The sequence below is a fragment of the Lycium barbarum genome, chromosome 11, assembly GCF_019175385.1.
Source record: "Lycium barbarum isolate Lr01 chromosome 11, ASM1917538v2, whole genome shotgun sequence".
In the NCBI taxonomy this organism is placed as follows: domain Eukaryota; kingdom Viridiplantae; phylum Streptophyta; class Magnoliopsida; order Solanales; family Solanaceae; genus Lycium; species Lycium barbarum.
Genome location: NC_083347.1, coordinates 75,994,205 through 76,001,297, shown reverse-complemented (window position 1 = coordinate 76,001,297; position 7,093 = coordinate 75,994,205). Strand labels below are relative to the sequence as shown.

General features: G+C 33.0%; 1 long non-coding RNA gene across 1 annotated transcript; it reads right to left on the bottom strand.

Annotated features, from left to right (window-relative positions):
• Positions 1-4,328: 4,328 nt before the first annotated feature.
• On the bottom strand, positions 4,329-6,403 carry LOC132620433 (uncharacterized). The gene is made up of 3 exons (XR_009574899.1): positions 6,206-6,403; positions 5,615-5,691; positions 4,329-4,597 (listed from the first exon to the last, which is right to left on the bottom strand). It is a non-coding gene; the product is annotated as an uncharacterized LOC132620433 (long non-coding RNA).
• Between the last annotated feature and the right edge of the window lie 690 nt (positions 6,404-7,093).

The following is a 7,093-nucleotide window of genomic DNA, read 5'->3' as shown; positions in this document are numbered from 1 at the left end:
ATTCTTTTTTTATTTTTTTAAAAAAATATTTTTTATTTTTTTAAAAAATTATTTTAAAAATTATTTTTTATTTTTTTATTTTATTTTTTTTAAAAAAAAATTCACTCAAAAATTTATGTATGAAATGTGTATATCTCGCTCAAGGGTTTAAAAGCTCACTCAAAATTTAGTGTATGAAATGTGTATATACCGTTCAAGGCTTAAAAAATCCGCTCAAAATTGTGTGTATGAAAACAGTATGAAATTTGTATCTCGCTCAAGTCTTAAAATTTCGCTCACATGTTCGTGTATAAAGTTCATGTTAGATTTCTGTACAATTAATACAACTACAACAATATTGTATACAACTTTGATACAACATTCAAGACTTAAAATAATCGCTCGAATTTTTGTGTATCAAATGTATATATCTTGCTCAAGGCTTAAAAAGTTCGCTCAAATTTTATGTATGAAGAACGTATGAAATGTGTATATCTCGAACAAGGCTTAAACATTATGCTCAAAATTTTATGTATGAGAATGGTATGAAATGTGTATATCTCACTCAAAACTTAGAATTTCATTCACATTTTTCGTATATAAAGTTCATATTAGATTTCTGGAAAATTAATACAACTACAACAACATTGTAACAACTTTCATACAATATTCAAGGCTTAAAATTTTTACTCACAATTTTGTGTATGAAAATTATATTAAAATTTCGCTCACACATACACATTTCATACAGCTTTCATACACAAAAGTTTGAGGTAATTTTTTAAGCCTTTGAGCAAAAAAATAATTTTTTAAAAAAATATTAAAATATTTTTTTTAAATAGATATAAATTATTTTAAAAAAAATATATATATTTTCTGGATATATAATTTTATATCTCTTAAATGAAACGAAAATAGTAAATAATCAAATTCTCAATTGTCAAAACCATTCTCAATGAAATTGAAGCTTGGAATTCCGTTCTATTTGACTGCTCTCTCCTTTTTTGATGATGTCGTGTGTTGAATTCATAGGAAAATGTTTTAAACGAAATGAGCAATTTCTTAGTTTTTATGAAATTTTTGTATGGTTTCGAGGATATTGAAAATGAAAAAGAGTAGCTTTAGAGTGAAGTTATTGGTAATAACTAATGTGATGTTTTGGTAAAAAGAAGAAAGAGAAAAAGTAAATAGTAATTGGGCGACGAAGCAAGAAAGAAAGAATAAGAGAAAGAAAATAGAAGGGAAAAGGGTTAAAGGAAGGAAAAAAAAAATAAGGCAAAAATTGATCGAAGAGATTTCGCTCGTATACTTTTCTTCCCCTTCCTTATTCTTTTTGTAGTATACATTGTTTTTGATGCATTTTCCTTTTTAAAGATTTTTTTTTATAAAAGCATTAAAATGTAACTCTTGAAAGGCAGGGACGAGAAGTTAGATAGATACTTAATATATTAAATGAACAAAGGAAAACTGTATTTAAAATTTATAAGCATATCAACATAAGGAGATTAAAATTACTTCATGTCTCAAATTATCTGTCGTATTTCTCTTTTACACGCCTCTTAAATCTTAATAAAACATTAATTATAATGGGTTTTTGACTTATTTATCGTTATTTATATTTTAACATATAATATATTTTCATTACATATTTACTCGATTGAGATATCTGTATTCTTCAAGAACAATTACTAAAGATAAAATGAGAAAATATAATTAATTTTATTATGAACTTCTAAAATGACAAATAATTTGAGATGACTATCTTTAGAAATCATGAAATATAATTTCAGATTGAGGGAGTAATATATATGTACGAGAAGTTCTAATTTTAAATTCAAATTTATTTTAGAGTTCTTACTGGTGTATTGAGCACACCAAGACTTACTTGCGGGATGCAAGTATAATGGGGGTGTAAATCTCAATATTTGGGGCGCTCACTAAGCCATTTATTCCAAAGTTTTGGGTGTTTATTTAAGGCATAAGCCAAAAAAAATCCATATTAAAGCTAAAAGTGTTTAATTTAATTTGTTTTAATACTTAAATTTTCAAAAGTTAACTAATGGTAAATTTTCAAACTAATAAAAACTCAAAAGTTAAAGGTCTTTTCTAATTGTTTACCCTAATATCATAATTTTTTTTTAATCATTCACAGATTTTCAAAAACTCTTTGGATCTTTCTATGTTGAGTGGAAACTATATAAAAAGCAAGAGCTTAATCCTCCCACACTTAAGCCTCATTTGTTTGCACTTACTGGAATGGTTCAGACCTCAAGTCATTAAGTGCATTTGTTTGCATTAAGATCTAAGCACTTATTGAGTCTGAATAGGTCTTAATCATTAAGATCTTGAACCAAGTCTTAATATCATTAAGAGGTATTTTTGTATGAAACTTTTTTATCACAGGCTCCAACCCCAACCCCAACCCTCTACCTCAACCCCACCCCTACCCACTTTCCACTCCAACCCCACCTATCCACCTCAACCCCAACCCACCACCCACCCTCCACTCCAACCCCCAACTCCCCACCACCTCCACCCCACCACCAATCCCACTCCCCACCACCAACCCCTACCCCACAACACCCACCCCCACCTCCCACCACCAACCCCACGCCCCACCAACCCCACCCCTCACCCCAACCACCCACTCACCCCTCCACCCCCACTCACCGCCCACCACGACAACAAAACATTTTCACCATTACTAGTGAACATAAATGTTTCATTTTTTTTATAAAATAATATTTTATTTTATTAAATTTATATTTCTTTGCTACTATTTAGTTACTTTTTAATTTGAATTGTATATTTATTATGTTTAAATAAATACATTATGCACATTCAGATAGTGAAAAACAAACAGTCTTAATCATTCAGTGTTCAGACCTAGAGAGAACATCTTAATCATTCAGATGTGCATTCAGATTCAGACGTCTTAATCTTAATTAAAGCCTTATTCTGCTTCCACGCTTGCAGTTTCCTTCTTTATGCTTCATTTTCTTCAACAACAAAAAAAAAAGCTATTTTTTTTTCAAGTAAGTTATTTATTTAAAAATTGTTTTGATATCCCTTTAGTTTAGATATTGTTTATGATACACTATTCTGAAAGATGTTGTAGTTGTATTATAATCAGTATTTGTGCTTTGATTTTTAGTTTTTAGGTTTCAAATATTAAATTTATTCTATAATCATTTTTATTCTCTAAATTTTTAGGAACTAGAGTTTCATTCTTACAATTTTAATTGTGTTCTATCATAATCATGTTATAGGTGCAATGCATCTTTACGTCTTTTATTTTTTCAAGTACGAAAAATAATAATTTTGTAACGTTTGTGCACATGTTAGCATGGTTATATAAACGTATTCATTTCCCTATTAACTTTATAACTTTCTTAAACTTTTTATAATTTTAATGTATTTAATTTTATTTATAAATTTATTATTAATTTATAAAAAATTAAAAATTAAATTTCAATGGGCTTACGTCTCGCGCCTTGAGGCTTACGCCTCATCTCGTCTTAGATAAAATTCCTTGCCTCACGCTCACGCCTTTTAAAACATTTATTCTTACTAGTTACTAGTATAAAATATCATAATGATTTCGAATTTTTATATAATTCTAGTGCCATTTACTAAATCAACAAGTGTCTTGCATTAAGATAAGGTCAGTAAGGAAAATATGTTTCTAGGTATTTTTGAACATCGTAAGTGTCATTATTCATGTATTAACAATTCATATCTTTTTATTGAAAGATTTATTCATCATAAGTTAATGCGTAAATATCTACATTATTTGAGACAACATTTTTGTCAGCCAAGCTATATTATTTAAGGGGATATCTATTCTCAGGTATTGCTAATACATGAGTACTTAATATTCTATCTTGTATACAATTACATAAACTTATGTAAAAACTAAAAATCTCAAAGTCAAATTATGTGAGGAGCGTGGAGACCACTTGAGAGTAATAAGGTCATAAAGTGTTTGAATGCACTAGGATGGGTGTCGAGATGTATTAAACTAAAGGGTAAAAAGCCAAATGATCAAGGAAAGAAGTTGTGTTCTTGTCAGGTGTAGTTTATGAGATTCGCCGGAAAGTCGTCGGAGTTCTGTGAGGGATTTTGTTGAAAAGTTTTCAATTGAGTTTTTTTCAATAGACTGAGTCATGTTACATGCTGTTAGAAATCCTTGATTTTAGAGAGTATTCTGACTTGATTGTGCCTTCAAATGCCACGACCCAATTTCACTAAGTCGTGCGGTCACCTACCTTTCCCACCTCGGTAGGTGAACCCTTAACTCAACATTCACAAATAATAGAAAATAGCGGAAGAAGTAAAATAGCGAAAGTCTCACAATTATAATATAATAAGAAAATGCGGAAGTAAATGAAATCCGCCCCAGTATTTGTTATGGTCATACAAGAGCATCTAACTAAAATCTACAAGTCTGGAATATCAATAATACATCAAGTCCGAATATGTCTCAGAATAGGAAATAAGACATAGATAAGAAGAATCTTCAAGGCGGCGAACGATCTCGTGCTCACCCTGTAGACTCTAAGCAAATCTCGGAGCGACTTTCAGCCACTAGAAATAGAAGTAGATCCAACCTGGAATTCTGCATTCATAAAAGAATGCAACAAGTGCAGGTCAGTACAAAACGACAGTACTGGTAGGTATCATCGGCCGACTAAGTATAGCTAACATAATTTAGACAATAAAGTAAGATAAGCAGATAAATCAACAAGTATAAGTCAACTACAAACAAAACCAAGTACACGTCATCACCTAGGTGGAAGCATCTAAACCCAAGTGTGCCAAGTCTCAATATGTCCAATCCGAAACCAACATCACAAATAAAACACCAGATCATCACAATAAAAGCCATGATGCAATGCAATGCAATAATGTATGAATGCAAATGCAATGCCATGCAATGGTGTGTACACATGTACTTCGGACAAAATACCTCCACGTCTTGGTAGCACAACCCAAGGTGACTCGTGAAGTCTAAGTGCTACTCGTCCCAGATCTTTACCCAACAGACAGACGAGACTCCGGATCTTTGCCCATGGAGGATTTTCATCAGCACCACCCTGGGGGACCTGCGGAGTCCATGCGCTCACTCAATCTAGGATTCCAGGACAAACATCGGATATCAGACTCTCACATCACTGTCATCCAAACCGAGCCCAGCTCATCACAGTGTTTCATCAAGTATCAACAGTATATCACGAAGGATGAGAATGCGTGCAATGTATGTTTCAACATCAATAGTCAATCAATATCACAAGTACCAAACATGGGTGCGCCAACAATATCATGAAAGACTACACAAGTCATATAGAACCATATCCTCGTATCAACATCAACAAGTAAGGTACTACAATATCACAAACACGATGGAACAACAGTCCCCAATATCTACTATCAACACGTGGCATCAAGCCAACAACGATAGAAAAATCAAGTCACAACACAACGGGGTGGCTAACCCCAATCACACAACAGGGCCCAACCTAAGACAATATCCAACTCAACTTCATACCCGAAGGTTTACATACTGTCTCCGACAATATCATCTAAATATATGCTTTGCTACACGAAGTCTCACTAAGGGTAAGCCATAACCTACCTGGAAGGCCGGACATCAATATCACCAACAATCACACCTTAGCCTTTCCTTTCCTTGAGCCTCGAGATCAAGAAATTCTATTCATATTAGAAATCTAGATTAGAAATCATGAAGATCGATACCTATATTGCTATCATTCAAATTAGGTCAAAACAAACCCTAGAATTTGGGGAAACGGGACCCACAAGGGCAAAACGGGAAATTCAGGGGTTAAATTATCCAATTAAACACTAGGTGATCAAAACCCATCAACTAATTGCTATATTAACTCAAGGATTCATCCAATTTCGAAATCCAAGCAAACCCCCCAATTTTGGGTATAAACCCTAACTTTTAAATTCAAGAATTCAACACTAATAAAGGAAGGTATATGATTATCAACCTTAGATACATCATAATCTAGCATAAAGCCAATAAATTTCATCATTTAAAGCAACTTAGGAAGTCTAACCAATTTTATGAACTTCTCAAGAAAGACCCATTAAACCTTCTTCATGAAAAACCCCAATTTCCTACTTTAGAAATCATGGATTAAAGCTTAAACCAATGGAATGAATCAAAGGAAATACTTAGATTATGGTTAGACCTTACCCCATGGAAGAAACTTGAATAACATCCTTAAATTCTCCCAAACCCAAACTTTCAAGATGAGAAAAACTCCAACAACATTAATAGCCAAAAACGCCCAGCTGTTCTGCCTCGTTTCTTGTGCCAAATGATCCCTAAACTCGCTTTGATGCCTCCAATGGATTCCTTGTGAAATTCCAGTCAAGTTAGGATTTTGAATCACCCCATTTGACCTTATAATGAAGGAGATATGTTGGTTTCAATATTTGGAATAGTGTAGATTTTTAAATACGAATTCAGTGGCAATTTTGTAATTAATCTGAAAAACCTGGCAACTAATTCTTAGTAAAGTGACCATAAATCCCTCATATGTTGTCGAAACTTGATGATTTCAGTTGCTATGGTTCCAAAATTACAATACGGATATAATGGTTCAATCGAAACACGAATCAAAGGCCGTTTGCTCAATATGGTACCCTTTATGCTCAAATCGACGTCGATACCGAAAACAATCACCACACAACCCAAACTTATCCCAAACTCATCGGAATCTAACCAAACTTTGTGGACATGTCCAAAATCATCATGCAAACTTATTGGAACTTTCAAAACATCGACACGGGATCATCTTGACCCGATGTTGACCGTGGTCAAATCCAATTCTAACTTAACCAGTTTCTCAACCAATGATTCAATCACACCTGAACCCTTCGGGAACCAAACCAATGACACCACTAAGTCATAAATCACCCTCCAGACCTAATGGAACTGTTGGAATTCGATTACGAGCACGTTTACCCAAAAGTCAACTTCGAGTTGAGCGGTTTTCGCTTTAAGACCAAATTTTCTAAAAGTCATTCCAAAACCCAAAATGATGCCTAGGGAACTGTGCCACCGATTCCCATGGATCAA